Raw genomic sequence first — 16,969 nt, forward strand, 5'->3', positions numbered from 1 at the left:
ATATTTATTTTAGAAGCTTATGGCGAAAGCTTGCTGGTTGGCCAAGCGCAAAGCTCACTCTTTCCTCCTCAGAGCAGGGACAGAACTATGGATGGATTTTGATGATAGATTTTGTCAATGTCAGGATTTAAGCCTAAGTGTTATAGCTAGATGTGGAAATTTCTGCTCGCCCAGACCAACTTGCACATTTTTGGTTTTTCCTACTTTCTAGTAGAACAATTTGTTACACAGGAAAAAGCACAGGGAGACAGCATGTGTGAGACAGAAATTGATAGGCACAGCACTGCAAATGCCCCACAGGACTTTTTAAAAAACTTTGGTTTGTGACATTTGCTTGGCCATCTTAAGTCTGTAGGTTAGTAATAATTGTCCATGTCTGAATACTACAGACCCTTGGCAAGTCTGTTTAGGCAGCTTTGGCTCAAACTTCTTACTGAACTCCCATGAACACAAACATTGATGATTGTGCACCAGGTTGCTTTAAACCCACCCCCTCAACAAAGTATTCCATAGTTTTGCTATATAGCAATGAAAGGAAATACCAGCCTACATTTTTAGTCCCTTTCTGCTTATCCAGCATGTTTTGGCTTTCCTGTTTAATACTTAATGTTGATGTCCTGCAAGTGAGAGTTGGCCATTTCCCTTCCCTTTTGGCTACCAATCTGTTTTCTTTAGGATAATAAAGTTCATAAGCAGCTTCCTGTTTTAAAGACATTCCTAAGGCTTATTAGTGATATTAACTACAGAACAGCACAATGAGTTTCCTTGCTAAGGGAGCAGCGTGCCTAAATCCCACACACAGCAACACCAACACTCAGTATATTAATTAACACAGAGAATGTAAAGTGGTGGTATTTTGTTTCAGATAGGACTACATGTTGTCATGTTTACTTATTTGACACATTGATGGTATGCACTTTCACCTTTTGTTTTTATGGTGGCCTCCAGCAAGAAACTAAAAACAATTAAAACACATATAAAATAAAATCCACATCCTAAAAAACCAAACAGCTACACAAAAACATAAAAGCGGTATAAAATGGAGGTTGTCAAGACCAGTATCACATAGACACACATGACTACACATGAAGCTGCCTTATACTGAATCAGACCATTGGTCCATCATGGACAGTATTGTCTACTAAGATTGTTAGCAGCTTTCCAGGGTCTCAGGCATGGTCTCCGCAAGAGCTATTTATGCATGGGAGTTTTGCCTGAGGTTCATTGCTCGCTGGACCCACACTTTCTGTTGGGAATCTATGCACCAGCGGTCTCGAAGCTCAAATCAAGTCCCACCCCCTTTAAATGCTGCTTTGTAATTGGCTTTCTTTGTAAAGCTTACTGTGAGAGAAAATCCCCCCCAAAATCCCCAATTGCTGCATAAAAAAGCATTTTTAAGAACAAAAAAAATGGAGCAATCTGAAAGGGGGGGTGAGAAATCCAAGCCTCGATTTTAAAAAGCCTTTCTTCTGCTCAGTAAGAGCTCCCAGGAAGCATTTGGATCCCCACCACTTTAACCGCTGCATTGTAATTGGTTGTGAGAGAAACCAAGCTTGTGTGTCCTGAGCTTTGCCTTATGCATGGAGATTTAACCCAGGCTGAGCTCAGGGTAGAGGGAAGAATTGGGTTAACAGAGGAATGGGAAGTCCCGGGATTTGTGAGGGCTGGCAGTGAGGTCATCTCTAATGGTCAGAAAACTCATGCATAACTCCAAGGAACGACCGAGACAGACCAGGGGTAAATGTGAGTGAATGTACCACCCATGCATAAATGACCAAAGTCACTAACAGAGGTTTTAAAAGCATAAAAGAAAACAAGATGAGTTTCACCAAAGGAGACCTTTTCTTTTCATGGAAGTTCTGGGAACCCCTTCATTTGTTCTGAACATATACAGTGCTTTCTCCTATAGAGAAGATGGATATGGCAGTTCAATGTATTTTTGGTTCCACCAATATACATTTGGGAAGAATCTTCATTAATAAATCATACAATGTACATGCACTTTGTATTCAGGAGCCTTTAGGCATCCCTAAATGCTTAGAATTTTGTTTTTATGCAATCACTGCTAAATAAATAGTCTGTGCTCTCTACAGTTGCTACTGGGCTCAAATCTAGCTCTTTTACCAACACTCTGAAACTATCAACCAGATTTGTTTTATTGTTTATTTTATGCTAGAAACTGCCTTGAGCAGCTTTATTGGACAGCTTGGAATAGAAATGATTAAAAACAAACTAGCAACATTCCCATCAACTCCATTTACAGAATCTTAGGTGTTATAAAAGGCCTTTCTTTGCCTGAGACCCTGGAGAACTGTAGCTTGTTGGAGTAGATGATAATGAGCTAGATGCAGCAATGATCTCTCTGCATAAGGCAGCTTTATATGTACATTAGCAGATAATGAAGCACCATTCTTGCTGTTTGCCCTCAGTCTTCTTGACAAACCATGTTTGTCCTCTTCTTGAGAGTGTGGTCTTTCCTACACTACAAATCTGAGATCATGATATGTCTGTATAAAATGGTACCATCTAAATGTGCCTAATGTGGCTCGGTGTGTGTGTGTGTTAAGTGCCGTCAAGTCGCTTCCGACTCATGGTGACCCTATGAATGAAAGTCCTCCAAAATGTCCTATCTTTGACAGCCTTGCTCAGATCTTGCAAATTGAAGGCTGTGGCTTTCTTTATTGAGTCAATCCATCTCTTATTGGGTCTTCGTCTTTTCCTGCTGCCCTCAACTTTTCCTAGCATGACTGTTTTTTTCCAGTGACTCTTGTCGTCTCATGACGTGACCAAAATACGATAGCCTCAGTTTAGTCATTTTAGCTTCTAGGGTCAGTTCAGGCTTGATTTAATCTATAACCTACCGATTTGTTGTTGTTTTTTGGCAGTCCACAGAATCCGTAACACTCTCCTCCAACACCACATTTCAAAGGAATCTATTTTCTTCCTATCAGCTTTCTTCACTGTCCAGCTTTCACACTTATATATACAATAGGGAATATGATGGCATGAATTAATCTAGTCTTGGTGGCCAGTGACACATCCTTACACTTCAAAATCTTTTCTAGCTCCTTCATGGCTGCCCTTCCCAGTCTCAATCTCCTTCTGATTTCTTGGCTGCAGTCTCCCTTTTAGTTGATGGTGGAGCCAAGGAATAGAAAGTCTTGAACAATTTCAATTTCCTCATTGTCAACCTTAAAGTTGTGGCTCAGTATGATACCCTTTATACAAATGTAGGATGTTAAAGGGAGGGAAGGAAGCATGTATAACCTGATTGCATTAGATTTCAGAAGCTAAGCAGGGTTGGTACTTAGAAGGAAGACCACCAAGGATGACTCTGCGGAGGAAGGCAATGGCAAACCACTTCTGCTTCTCGCTTGCCTTGAAAGCCCCTTGCTGGGGTTGCCGTAATTTGGCTGCTACTTGACAGCACTTTATATACACACAGGATGTTAAAAAGTGCCTCTTGTGAATGAGAGCTATGACTTTTATTCTAAATTGATATAGATTAATTAATTCTCAGTATAGTTGGACAAAAACTTAGTACATTTGAGTTGCTTCAAATTGTTTTTTTACATAGTATTAGAGTTAATTTTTGAGATTTCTGATTTCTTCTTTAGGGAATTTAGAAACCAGGAGCCAAAATCTACAGACAAAATGGCTCCAGGTTATAAAATGCTTATTTACCAGGGTTACTGAATGTGGCTGAACAGGATGTAAAGATCTTAACCCTGGGTTTGTATAACTAAAAAAGTATAACTATTCCTTTATTTTAGAGGGATTCCTGAACCACAGGGAATTCTTCCAGAATTGGGGGATATATTATTTAGAATTGTTAAATTCTAGTCTGTTTTAGTTCAGTTCAAATGTTTTACATTTCCTTTCATTAGTTATCAATATTTCACTCATCTGAAGGAAGTGTATAACTCAACCCACTGAACAATACCTGGATTATTCATCTCATCCACTTTGGTTTAAGAAAACATGAATATACATACCCCAGGATAATAGGAAGCTCAATTTAGTAACTCACTACCTTAATGTAATGACCCTTTTCCTCCGAGAGCTTTTTTTGAATCCAACCCAAAGTAAGGCAAAGGAAACTCATTTTGACTGTAATGGCTACCAGCATAATGAGATTAGCCTGACAGAATCCTGTTCATTTTTTTTAAAGCCTAATATATCCAGTTTTTAAAACTCATCCTCTACTTGGAAGGGAAAAAATAGTGATGTCATCTTATACCTCATAAGTTTATATTGTTTTATATTCCCATATGAAGGCTGGTTTTTATAGCACAAGGTACTGGGAATATCAATTCTGATTATAAATATTCAGGCAAAGTTATTTCCTAGCTTAGTAAGACTAAATAAGCACTTTAGCAAACCACACATTCTAAAGTGCTCTTGTGTAGCCCATTTACCAGAGACCATCATCCTCTTCATTTCCTGACCTTGACATATGCTTAGTTAATTCATCCATTTTGTGTATATTTCACACATTATAGGAAGTCAAGGGAGGCTGGCAGGTGGCAGGTCTTCCAGTTGGTAAACGTGCCAAAGTTCACAGTTCACAAATGGAACAATCCTAAAAATACTTTCCTGGGCATACGCTCCAAAGAATAAAATGAGATTTATGACTGGTGCCTGTGGGCATCATGGCACTCATCAACACCTTTCCTGGCACCCGCCAAGTGTTTTCAGGACGTGGGTAGGGCCAGGTGGAGCTTTTGCCCCAACAGGGCTGCTGATTGGCCACTGAAATTTAATTGGCTGTGCAGCTCTTTAAAAACATTGCTTCAGCAGCAGCTGCCGCCACAGCGCAAAGATCTTTACTTTGTGATTGAAAGTAAGCTGTCTGTAGGCAAGGAAATATGTGCAAACAATATGTTAGTTTTAAAAGGCATCCTGTTAAGCAGGGCTTCTCTCTGAAATATTGAAGAGTTATTGTTATAGGCAACCGCTGAACATGCATCAAAATGCAGAATGGAGGCCATTAGCATTTCTAAAGATTACTTAGAACTGGAGTGTCCAACGTGGTGCCTGTGGGTGCCATGGCACCCACCAACACATTTCCTGATGCCTGCCAAGTGTTTTTTAGAAAGTAGGCAGGGACAGGTGGGGCTTTTGCTTCTCATTGGCCATTGAAGATTTGATGAACTGTGCAAAAAAAAATTAAATATTGCTTTGGCAGCTACTGCCACCACAGAACAAAGATCTTCACTGTGTGGATGAAGGTAAACTGTGGCAGCCATTTTGTGTATGACTCCACCTCCTTTGGCAGCCATTTTGTGGCTGTGCCCACCACACTGTGTCGGAATTTCCAAAGGTGCCTGCAGGCTCAAAAAGGTTGGGGACCACTGACTTAGAAAAAGACCAACCGGAAGGACTTTTTAAAAGGGATAGATTTATATTATTCGTGACTTATATAACTGTCTATTCAATCAATTGATTGACGCATGGAGCGCAAGTGCAGCAAGGATGGGAGGAGCAGAACTCCACCAGGCTGTGTGAAATTGAAAAGGATAAGTCTACTGCGGCAACAGAAAAGTCCATACATGTTGTTAGTTTGAGGTGCCACTGGGCTATTGTGTGTGAATGCACATTCATGAATATTGAATTACACTGTCCTGCAGTGTTAGGAAAGAACATAATGAAGCTACCAGTTGAATGGTCAATGAACAGGAATAGGAAAGAACAGAATGAAGCTAACAGTTGAATGGTCAATGAACAGATGAACAGGCCATCAAAAACCAACTCCCTGTTTGTGCCTGGTGAACAGGATATGACCCAAAACCAGCAGTTCTTTGAATATCCCTGCACACATCACTCATTTTCCCATTCAGATTCAGCACTATAACATGTACCTACCCGGCCACTATGATCATCTTTAGGGCCCCTGCTTTGGGTGCCCCTGGCATCTGAAGCTAGATGGGTGGCAACCCAAGAAAGGGCCTTCTGGGTCATGGCACCAGAATTGTGGAATTCCACACCCAGGGAGATTCGTCTATTCTCTTCTATCATGCCTTTTGCCAGTGGATGAAGGCTTTTTTATTTTGTTTGTTGTTCCCTCACTAACCTTTCTTTCTGTATCGCAATGTGTGTGTCCCTTTACACAATGTATGGGTATTCGGCTTATTCCGGGTTTACTGGAAAAAAATTGGGCCCAATAAACCCTAACCCAAAATTTACCAAATTGTTTTTTGTACAACCCTAGTCTAATGTTAATGCTTCACTGCCCCCAAAGTCAACCAGCTACTATATAGTCCTTTAAGCACCATACCATGCCAGTGGCAGCTGAGAGGTCTCTCTTTCATGTTGCTTTTTGTGAAATTTATTTTGGCTGTTGAATGTTTCTGTGAACCCAGACTGTCTCCTTTAATGCTGTGCTAATTTTGACATCTGCTATGCATAAAATATTGCTTTGATACAGCTCTGCTGGGAACTACTAATCGGATTTAGAGACAGTGTTCTAGCTATCAGAGAATTTCATCTGGGAGATGAGATGGATGAGTTTTCACAGAATTCACCCACTCTTACAAAGGCCCAGTTACACACAGCACTTGGAAATGTGTAATTTCCTCTCCTCCACAATGTGAAGAAGAAGAAGATAGCCTTTATTTGGCATATAACCTCCACAATGTGGTAGAGTCCTGCCCCCCTGCCCAATAACATGCTGCCATGGAGGTTCTTCACCTCTGGCATATTGTTTCCCTTAAAAATTGCGTCTCACTCCAAGTTGCCATAAAAAAATAGGTACACCTCCCCTTTAGGGAAAACTACTAGATGGAAAAGGGTAATAAGCTCCCAAAACCACTTCTTTCCATTCAGATGGCAACTTCTATAGATACACTTTATTTTATTTTTGTGAAAAGCTGGAGAGAAAAACTGCTCATGACTGTGCATTGTATGTAGTTTCCCCCTTACTTCCACTTAAGGAAGGTATCCTTAAGATGGATATGTGCAGTGCAAAAAATGGCGAAAAGCCAAAAGAGCTACATCCTTTACTGGTTCCCTGAGCAGGTTGAAGAAAAAATGTTAGTTATCCACTTCCTGCTTCTGGAATATGGAACCCTAGCCCATTATCTGATTCTAAATTCACTTGTGGGGGGGGGGGATGTTGTGGATTGTGTAGCTAGTTCATGTCAGCTTTCTGTTTTGCCATGTTTTCCCATGTTTGTGAGACCAGAGTTTTGGCTTTGGTTGTTGATCTACATTTAGTGTATGTATATGTATATATTTTATCATTTATCTATCTAATAGCTAATGCTAAATATGCCTTCCCCCTTAAATGCAGATTAAAAAATACAAAAGAGGAGCACCCTGGGCTGGCAGGGGTCTCTAAAAATATGGGGTGCTTGCAAAAAATCTGAAAAGGAAAAAAAGGTGTGTGGGGGGTTAAAAACTCCCAAACTGTAGAAGCAGTGTCAGCTTAAATGGCATAAAAGGATATCTTCACTGGACATAGTCTAGCAGTTGCAACATCATCCTTTAGCTGAAGCAGGAGGCAGCAGGGAGAAGTGCAGCAGCCGTGTATGAGAGAGAAAAGTCAGGACGAAAAGTATCAGTAAACTTAGGCTGTGATGCTGAGCACATTTACCTCGTAGCAAGTTTAGATGAAGTCGCTGAGGCTTGATTCCAAGCAAATATATTTAGTAACTGGGCATCTGATTCAGGAAGAAATTGCATTAGCAGACATCTTGGCAATTTAAAAATCTAAATCTAAGGCCCAGTATTGTATGCTCACTTAGCAGAAGAGAAACCCACCAATCACAGAGCAGTAGGATGACAACACTGTCGCTGACAACCAGTGACTGGCAGGGCTTTCGAGAGCAACCATGGGACCCCGAACAAAGATTCCACCTGGGCTCCCCATATGACCCTGATCCAAACCTAGTATCATAACAAATATTTTTGCTTACTGTTACCATGAATCTATAGTAATAAAAGAATCGGCCCATCTGTCTATTTACAGCAGGCATAACTCATCAGAGAATAAAGCTGTGTGTGTGTGTGTTAAGTGCCATCAAGTCTCTTCCGACTCATGGTGAGGCTGAAACTTATATGGAGAAACTGCAAGGTTATTCTTTGTTCTAATCCACTGATCAATAAGGTATAGGTAAAAAATTGCAATACTCAAATCCTATCTTTATACCGAATAGTTTATTTTAATTTCTTTTTATTATTACACATAATATTTAATAACCAAGGTTTGTAAATGATATATTATGTTTTTTATTTTATTTTCTTTGGTTGAAATGAAGAAATTAGTATGCAATAAGAAAGCTATTGTTAGACATAATATGAAATAACATTAGGATTAGAATTCTAAATGCAAAAGACCAAACAAGTAAATAGAAAGATGGAGGAGGATGAAGGGGAAGTTTTCACTTATTTAATCTTTTAATAATGATGTATTTTCAACAACTATATCTTGATACGAATGTTTATGTAGTTATTTTTGAGTATTTGTTGAAAAGCTTATATATGATTTTATGGAAAATAATAAAAATTCTTTTAAAAAAAGTCTCTTCGGACTCATGGCGACCTTATGAATCAATGTCCTCCAAAGTGTCCTATCGTTAACAGCCTTGCTCAGATCTTGCAAATGGAGGGCTGTGGCTTCCTTTATTGAGTCAATCCATCTCTTGCTGGGACTTCCTCTTTTCCTGCAGTCTTCACCTTTTCCTAGTATGATTGTCTTTTTCAGTGACTCTTCTCTTCTCATAATATGTCCAAAGTACGATAGCCTCAGTTTAGTCATTTTAGCTTCTAGGGTCAGTTCAGGCTTGATTTGATCTAAACCCCACTGATTGGGTTTTTTGGCGGTCCAGGGTATCCGTAACACTCTCCTCCAACACCACATTTCAAAGGAATCTACTTTCTTCCTATCAGCTTTCTTCATTGTCCAGATCTCACACCCATACATAGTAATAAGGAATACGATGGCATGAATTAACCTAGGAGGCTCAAAATTGGCCCCAGCTTCAGGATGATTGTGGGATTTCCAGGGCCCAAACTGAAAAGTATGGGAATATCCTGGCCCAGGTCAGACCCCCCCCCCCGCCCCTCCGCTGGTGCTATTTGAAATGGAAACTGAGGGTGTCTGTATGTGGCAGACATAACTCATCAAAAATAATGCTACATATTTGAAAACTGGCCACCAACCCTAGAATGATGATGGTAGTTGCAGTGCCAAATACGGAGGGATTGGAACACTGTGAACCAGCTTACCTTCACAATAAGCAACATGTAATGAGAGCTTTTAAGCAACCTGTAATGTGTCTCTTATACTCAGATCCCCGATCCGCCATAGAAGGTTGCTGGGTGACACATGGTCAGCTGGACCTACCTCTCAGGATAGTTGTGAGGATAAAATGGAGGGTGGGAGAACAATGCAGCTTTGGGTCCTCATTGGGGAGAAAGACTTTTGTTATAAATCTAATTTTAATTACATTAAAAAGATTGTGTCATTTGTCATATAGTAAAGTAGCTTTTACAAAGGGCTTTTAGATTTAGATAATAATAATGAGAACAATGCAGAGCCTGAACTGGGAGTTCTAATTTCTGTTCTACATGTATAATAAATAAAACAGATTGACATTCCATTACCATGCATGTAAAGGGTGGAGGTGGAGGAGGGGGAAGAATCCTTTTACTACTTACTTTTACTGCTAGATCATGGGGAAATATTACATCCCCTCCTTCTGTTCATAATATTAACAAAGGTTTGCTACTATATCACTATTAAGTACATTCTGCGGCCAAGCAGGATAGGGATGAGAAGAAGTTGAGACCAAAACTTGAAAATTAAATGGAGGAAACAAGGAAAAATTAGGTGGAGGGAGAGGGAAATGAATGAGAAAAGAGTGGAAAAGAGGGAGTTAAATGAAGGAAAAGAGACAGAAAGCACTAACACACTAACTACCATTTTGCTTCAGTCCTGCAGAAAGGCAGGTCTAGCTGATATCAGGGTGTCCTTTACTGTGCTCATTTTTCCTTGTGCCCCTAGTGGTTGCATCCAGACCTGCATCAAAAGGAAAATTATTGGAAATTATTGAGTGGTCTAAGGCTCCTCGCGAGGCAGCACTTCCAGTTGTAAACCGGAAGTGCCGCGTTGGTGCGCACATGCACCAACAAAAATCTCCCGCCAAAGGTTGCCCCAGTGGAATGACCAGTAGAAAGCTATGAAAGAAATAATCCATGGAGCTCTGTGTAAACTGACTAAAGTTCCCTCCTGCAGCTATGCTTTCTTTTTGACAAGCAGACACATAGGTCAAGAAACGGAAAAGGCCCCCACAATTATAGCCAGCCTCCAAACCAAGGCCCCAAACACTCTTATTTTAGGGGTTCAAGCCTGGGAGGAGACAAAAAGCACCAGAAATTTGGGCACTGGTGTGGGGAAGATAGGCTTGCCAACCTCCAGGTACTAGCTGGAGATCTCCTGTTATTACAACTAATCTCCAGCCGATAGAGATAAGTTCACCTGGAGAAAATGGCCTCTTTAGCAATTGGACTCTATGGCATTGAAGTCCCTTCCTTCCCCAAACCCCACCCTCCTCAGGTTTCACCCCAAAAACTTCCCACCGGTGGCAAAGAGGGACCTGGCAACCCTAGAGACAGATACCAGGCACAACAAACATGCAACTAATCTCTGCTATCTTTCTAGCCTTTTTGGATCCTAGCACTGGGGTGGGCCAATGCTGCTGACCGGGTGACCCACGTGCCATTCAGTGTGGTTTGCTCTTTACCATGCTGTAGTGGTAAACTCATGGAAGACCTTTGTAATACGAGGAGCTAGTGGCGAACCACATGCTTCTTGAGCCAGGGACCTCCTCCTTCTCCCTGTGTGGAATGCATTGACCTGCATGTCAAGCGGGAGGAGGGTGGATCCAGATGGGTGTTTGAGTTGAAGTGACTATAAGTGTTGTGGGCAGAGCACTGTTCGCTACAGGCTGTGGCAATGGTCTCCCCACCCCCCTCCTTGTATTTGCCTATTTGTGCACTTTGCTGACACCTTATGCAAAAGTACATTTTCTGTAGGGGTCCCATCATGTCATGTATCCTATCATCTGAGAAACAGATGCCGTGGCTGGGGTTTACATAGTGCCTGGAACAATTGTGATTGGCTGCAGGCTTCATTGGAATCCTAAACTGCTCCATGTCTTGTAGGCATGGTGGGGTAGAAGGCAGTTGTATGTTTACTCCTTGTAAGGCTGTCAGCAACATAATGTTATGGCAGTGCCAGGAAACAGATTGGAGAGCTTAGGATACCCCCCTCCCCATGCATGCTAGTTCTACACCAGTTCTGGGATTATACTGGTGTGGTAAAGGCACAGTGCTCCGAAGGTGCTGCTGTATTTTCACATTACTCCATTGTATCTTGGCATTATACCAGCATAAAGTTTCCTCGTATCCTAAACCATTCTGGGAGAGGGCACAGAACTCTCATGTAGAAGAATGAAAATGAGGAATCTGAAATGTTCTTATTCATCCTTCTTCATTGCACAAGGACCAACCCACTCTGATTTATGGTGGTTCATCATAAATCACTGTTCTTCACCACAGTTAGACACAGAAACACCCTTTGATGTAAGGTAGAGCCTGTTTTCTTTGCCTCCCCTTTGAGATAACTATTGAAAAACAGTTTTACAAACTTCTCCAAATGTTTCCAAAATATTTACTATTGTCTTCTTCACTTTAATTGCAAGAAAATGCTATGTGTCTCCTGAATTCTATTGTACTGCATTGCCACCTTTCCTTGAGGAAGCATCCATGAGGCGTTTCATTAATCCCCACACCCATTCTGTGGCACAAGTTAGGTTGAGAAACGTTCCCAATTTCACACAGTGAACTTCATCATGCTTGAAGGGCAAACTCTATCAGACATACAGATGCATACCATGAAACACTGATTTTGTTTCAAAATGAAGAGTATTCTCTGGATGCTGCAGTTAGGAGCAGAGAATGCTGGGTCCTGTGCTTAATTCTTTTCCCACTATCCTTTTTTTCTGGTCAAAAATGGCTTCCACCTAAGCTGCATTTCTGCCAACTGAAAAACAATAAAAATGAGGCCAAAGCCCACTAATCCCAAGCATAAGCCTTAATTGCAAAGTTTGCATCAGCAATGTGTCAGCTCCTTAAAATCATAGTTTTAAAATAATAAAACACAAAAATATTTGAGAAGTGAACTGAAATGGTCCCATTGCTGTTTCCCCCCCCCCCCAAGCTTTTGCCCGGGAAGCCGGAAATGCCTTTTAAAAAACATATATATATATAGCAAGATGTTTAGAATCCTAGCAATGGTCATCAAATATGGGAATTTGGGAATTGCCTCTGCTGTAGAGGTGATTATGATTATATAACACCCTCTCAGTAAAAGATAAAACAAACTCACAAACAACGAGGGAGACTTTCTTTCAGGAAGCTTGTTTCATGTCTTTGCAGGAAATATCTAAAGTAATTATTTGTCCAACCTGTTGATCCATGACGCAAATTGAGGGGGTTACCCAGTTGAGAAAGCCTCCAGGAAAGATATAAAGCTTATTATTTGCAGGTTCAGCTTGAACATGTCATGAATCTTTCCCACTTCCTACCAGTCTCCTTTGTGAGTGTCTGTGATCACTGCTGCATATTAACATGGCCTGTGGTGCGCCGCGGACACCCTTAACAATGCTGTTAAATCATTCACTGGGTGGCACCCAAGAGCCAGCTGAGAGATGTATTAAATTGCAGACACTCTCTAATACACACGTTTAAACAATTTCCTCCGTCTTCAGTGAAATTATGCTAATATTTTAGTTAGGTTTCCTTAAGTCTGGAACTCAAATTAAGTCTGTCTGTTTCATTTTTATGATAGCTCTTGAAATCACTTGCAGACAAGAGGCTGTTGGAGCAAGAGATTTATGGTAGCCATGCCACAAAAGGTGAAACACATCCTGAGGAAGAGGAAAGCAATATGCAGAGCCAGTGTTTTCACTGCAGTAAACTTTATGGCAGTATTAAGGGAATAGTTACAAATCAGTTTGATGGTGTTGATTTCATTGAGAGTATTTACACTTGCAAGCTTTCTCTTAATAATACTGTTTTAGACAAAAGGGTTAGTGAAGGTAGATTCAAAGCATATTTCAAGGGTTACAAAATCTATTTTTCCCTTGCTCGTCCTTCTACTTAGCTTTCTCAAAATAGGCTTCAAAATTTCGCCCCTCAGAGTCTAAGTCAAACAGAGGTTTTCTGAAGATGCAGCAGAATTTTGAGTTCCAGATGCTTTGGTTAAGGGATCTGTACTAAGGATCCTGCCCCTCACACATACCGACCAACTTAAAATGTTTAAAAAAATTTAAATTACACTGTCCCCCTCCACATAAAAGCATTCTGAGTGTAATGAAGTGTCACTTCCATTTTGGTAAATAAAAGCATTATAAAACATATCAGATTTGCATCTGCAGAACTAGTTCATGGAGAAAAATGCCATGTTTTTGTATCGTCTTGCCACCCAGATGCTCAGGAGGCTGCATGTCATTCTTCCCTCCTTCATTTTATTTACAAAACAACATTGTGAGGTAGGTTAGTAGTGTTTCCTGGCCCTTCTTTGCCACCAGCAGGACGTTTGGAGGGGGGGGCGGAGTCTGAGGAGGGTGGGGTTTGGGGAGTGGAGGGACTTCAATGCCATAGAGTCCAATTGCCAAAGCAGTCATTTTCTCCAGGTGAACTGAACTCTATCAGCTGGAGATCGGTTGTAATAGCAGGAGATCTCCAGCTAGTACCTGGAGGTTGGCAACCCTATAAGTTAGGCTAAGACATTGCTAAGACATACCCTGTTGAGGTCCCTCCCCAAACCCTGCTTATCATCCATCCTAGACCACTTCCCACTATACTATTTTGGCTCAAAATAAAGGGCATCCATGGACCTTGTAACTTCTAAGTAGTCGCTCTGCAATAAATCTCAGTTAATGATAACGTCCCTATTGTAGAGCCACAGAGATATTATTGTGAGGCTAAAATGGGATCACATGTACACTGCCTTGAGCTCATCATAGTAGTGCAAATGTGACAAGGAAATATATAAAAAGTTCCTATTCATTTAGAATATTTATAAATAGATATTAAATATCGTTCTGTTTTTACTTTCCTCTGCTTGCATCTTTAAAGTTCTTCATGTGCTAAAGTTGGGAGACTCAAATATTCAGAACACCATAATGGTGAAACAGGAAACTGAGATATGCAAATGGGAAAGTTCCTTAAATCCCATCTACCACTTCAGAGTGTGAGAAAAGTTTCAGCTATAATAAATGTGGTACAGTCCTATTCTAGAACTTAGCATTGCAAAATTGTTTAAAAGTTCATTCATGTAAAAAAGCTTCTTAATCCCGCCCCCAAAATATTGTCTGTTCCATATGCAAGGGGGAAGTTATATGTGGCTGCAACTTTCAAACAAATGATCTATAACACATAGCTTATAGAGTTGTTTTAGATGACTTCCAGATTCCCAGATTGTCATTCTGATATTATAAATACATGGTGTCTTTGCCTATATTTCTATATGTTTCCCTATACACAGAAAAGACAAGGAACAAGCAAATGTAGTGTTAGAATTACTCTGACGATCTGAAGAAGTAAGCTGTGACTCACAAAAGCTCATGCTGGAATAAATGGTGTTAGTCTTTCAGGTGCCGCTGGACTTCCTGTTTTATTTCACTACAATAGACTAACACAACTACCTCTGTAGAATGATTGTTTGTTTGTAAAGTGTGGTCAAGTCGCAACCGACTTATGGCAACCTCTTATGGGGTTTTCAAGGCAAGAGACTAACAGAAGTGGTTTGCCAGTGCCTTCCTCTGCATAGCAATTGTGGTATTCCTTCGTTGTCTCCCATACAAATACCAGGGCTAACCCTGCTTAGTTTCTGAGATTTGACGAGATCAGGCTTTGTTTTAAAAGTTTATATTTTAATAGGTGGACACATGGTAGCTGGATGGACATATTCAAAGGAATTGTTGCAATAAAAAATAAATATTAACATATATAGTTAAGCTAAAGTTCTGTATATCATAGGTCATGTATAAGCCATTACGTTAGTACCCCAAAATAGCATATTAAGTTTTTAGTACATGCATAGAGCAAGACACAACCATGAATGTTAATCAACTTCCTGAATTTTTCTACATAGTAGTGCCTTGAAAGACTTATAAGCTTTCTGTTACTAGGAAAGAGGGGAAGGAATGATTCTGGGTGCTGAAAAATTACTCTGGAAACCCTTCAAATATAAAATAACACTCGGCATCAAATCCAAAGTCCTTGGACAGATGAGAGAAATCTGCATTTGAATGATTTATTTATACACTCAGTTTCTCTTGCTCACAAAGTCACATTTGAATGCTTCACTATTTATCATGAAAAACTTTTTTTTACACTGGCTTTAGATATGAGGGGTTTCTTGCTAAATGAAGTGGTACAGAAAGAATTTCTGCCAGAAAGAATTACAAAACTGAAAATGTAGTAAGCTCTGAAGGACTTTTCTATTGGAACAACTGTGTATTATCTGTATGCTGCATATTATGAAGGCATACAGAACAAAACAAAGACTGAAGTTAAATGAAATGATTATGCATGTACAAATGGCCCAGAGGTGACAATAGCTACGTTCAGAGATGTCCTCATAATGTAGGGGGGAAATCTCATTTTTCTAAGTTCCAGAGTACTAAATTCATCAATTTGAAAATTAATAATTAAATGCAATGAATGACTACTTAGAACATGCTTCATAAGTGAAAGGAGCATTATATGCATTGGAAGGTCACTAGGAGGGGAGTGCTAGATGTTGCACTTTGGAATAGTCATACCTGTTACTTTTTTACAGGATTTCTATAACCAGGGAATTTTGACTCCCCCACAGCTTATGTAGCCTTGGAGCTAGCATGTGCAAGCAAAGAATTTGCCTCTGTCTCCTGAGGGGAGGGAGGGCTACCAGCATTTTCAGGCAAAACCTTTGTCCTACCTAGCATACACAGTTCCAGAGAACGAAATAGTTCATGTAAACACAGGACCACTTCTATAGAATTAGAAAGCCCTCTTAAAGCCAATGAGATGATACAATGATTATCAGAACACAGATATACCATGCACAGAAATGCCAGTCGGAACAGTCCTATTTGATTGGAAAATCAGCCAACTGTTCTGGTTGGACAGGATGCATTTCAATCTTGTTTTAGGCTGGGGTTTGGAACAGAGACTGCTTTGGTCACCTTGGCTGATGACCTCTACAGAGAACTAGACAGGGGCAATGTGACCCTGCTAGTTCTGCTGGATCTCTCAGTGGACTTTGATACTATCAACCATAGTATCCTATTCAGCCAACTCTCAGTGCTAGAACTAAGGGGCACCATGGTTTGGTGGTTTGAGTCCTATCTGGGAGGACAGTCTCAGAAGGTAGTGATGGGAGATTCCTGCTCTGCCCTATGGTCGTTGGCCTGTGGGGTTCTGCAGGGTTCAGTCTTATCTACCATGCTATGTAATATATATATGAAGTCACTGGCAGAGGTCATCAGGAAGTTTTGGCTTCAGTGTCACCAATATGTGGATGATCTCCAGCTCTACTTTTCATTTCTACCTAATTCTGAGGATGCTATCGATGTTCTGAACCAGTGCTCGGAATCAGTTGGATGAGGGCAAACAATCTGAAACTTAATTCTTGCAACACAGAGGTTCTATGGGTTAGTATAATGGCAAACCAGATCTTGAGATCTCAGCTGGTGCGTCAGTTGTGCACATTTCTGGTTTAGTCAGATCTAGCCACAGTGGCCCATGCCTTAGCTACATCTAGACTGGACTATTGCAATGCACTCTGTTTGGGGCTCTACCCTTGAAGAGTCTTCAGAAGTTGCAGCTAGTGTAGAACGCTGCACTTAGACTGCTGGTAGGGGCAAGCCATCGGGACTGTGTGATCTTAATATTACAGCAAGTGGCTACTATTCTG

General features: G+C 40.6%; 1 long non-coding RNA gene across 1 annotated transcript in view; it reads right to left on the reverse strand.

Moving 5' to 3' along the window:
* Positions 1–12,600, reverse strand: part of LOC130482038 (uncharacterized) — a 29,975-nt gene extending 17,375 nt beyond the window's left edge. The window contains exon 1 of the long non-coding RNA XR_008933491.1: positions 12,392–12,600. This is a non-coding gene — a long non-coding RNA (uncharacterized LOC130482038). The remainder of the gene's footprint in view (positions 1–12,391) is intronic.
* Positions 12,601–16,969: the final 4,369 nt, after the last annotated feature.

Source organism: Euleptes europaea, chromosome 8 (genome assembly GCF_029931775.1).
Source record: "Euleptes europaea isolate rEulEur1 chromosome 8, rEulEur1.hap1, whole genome shotgun sequence".
NCBI classification, from domain to species: Eukaryota; Metazoa; Chordata; class Lepidosauria; order Squamata; family Sphaerodactylidae; genus Euleptes; species Euleptes europaea.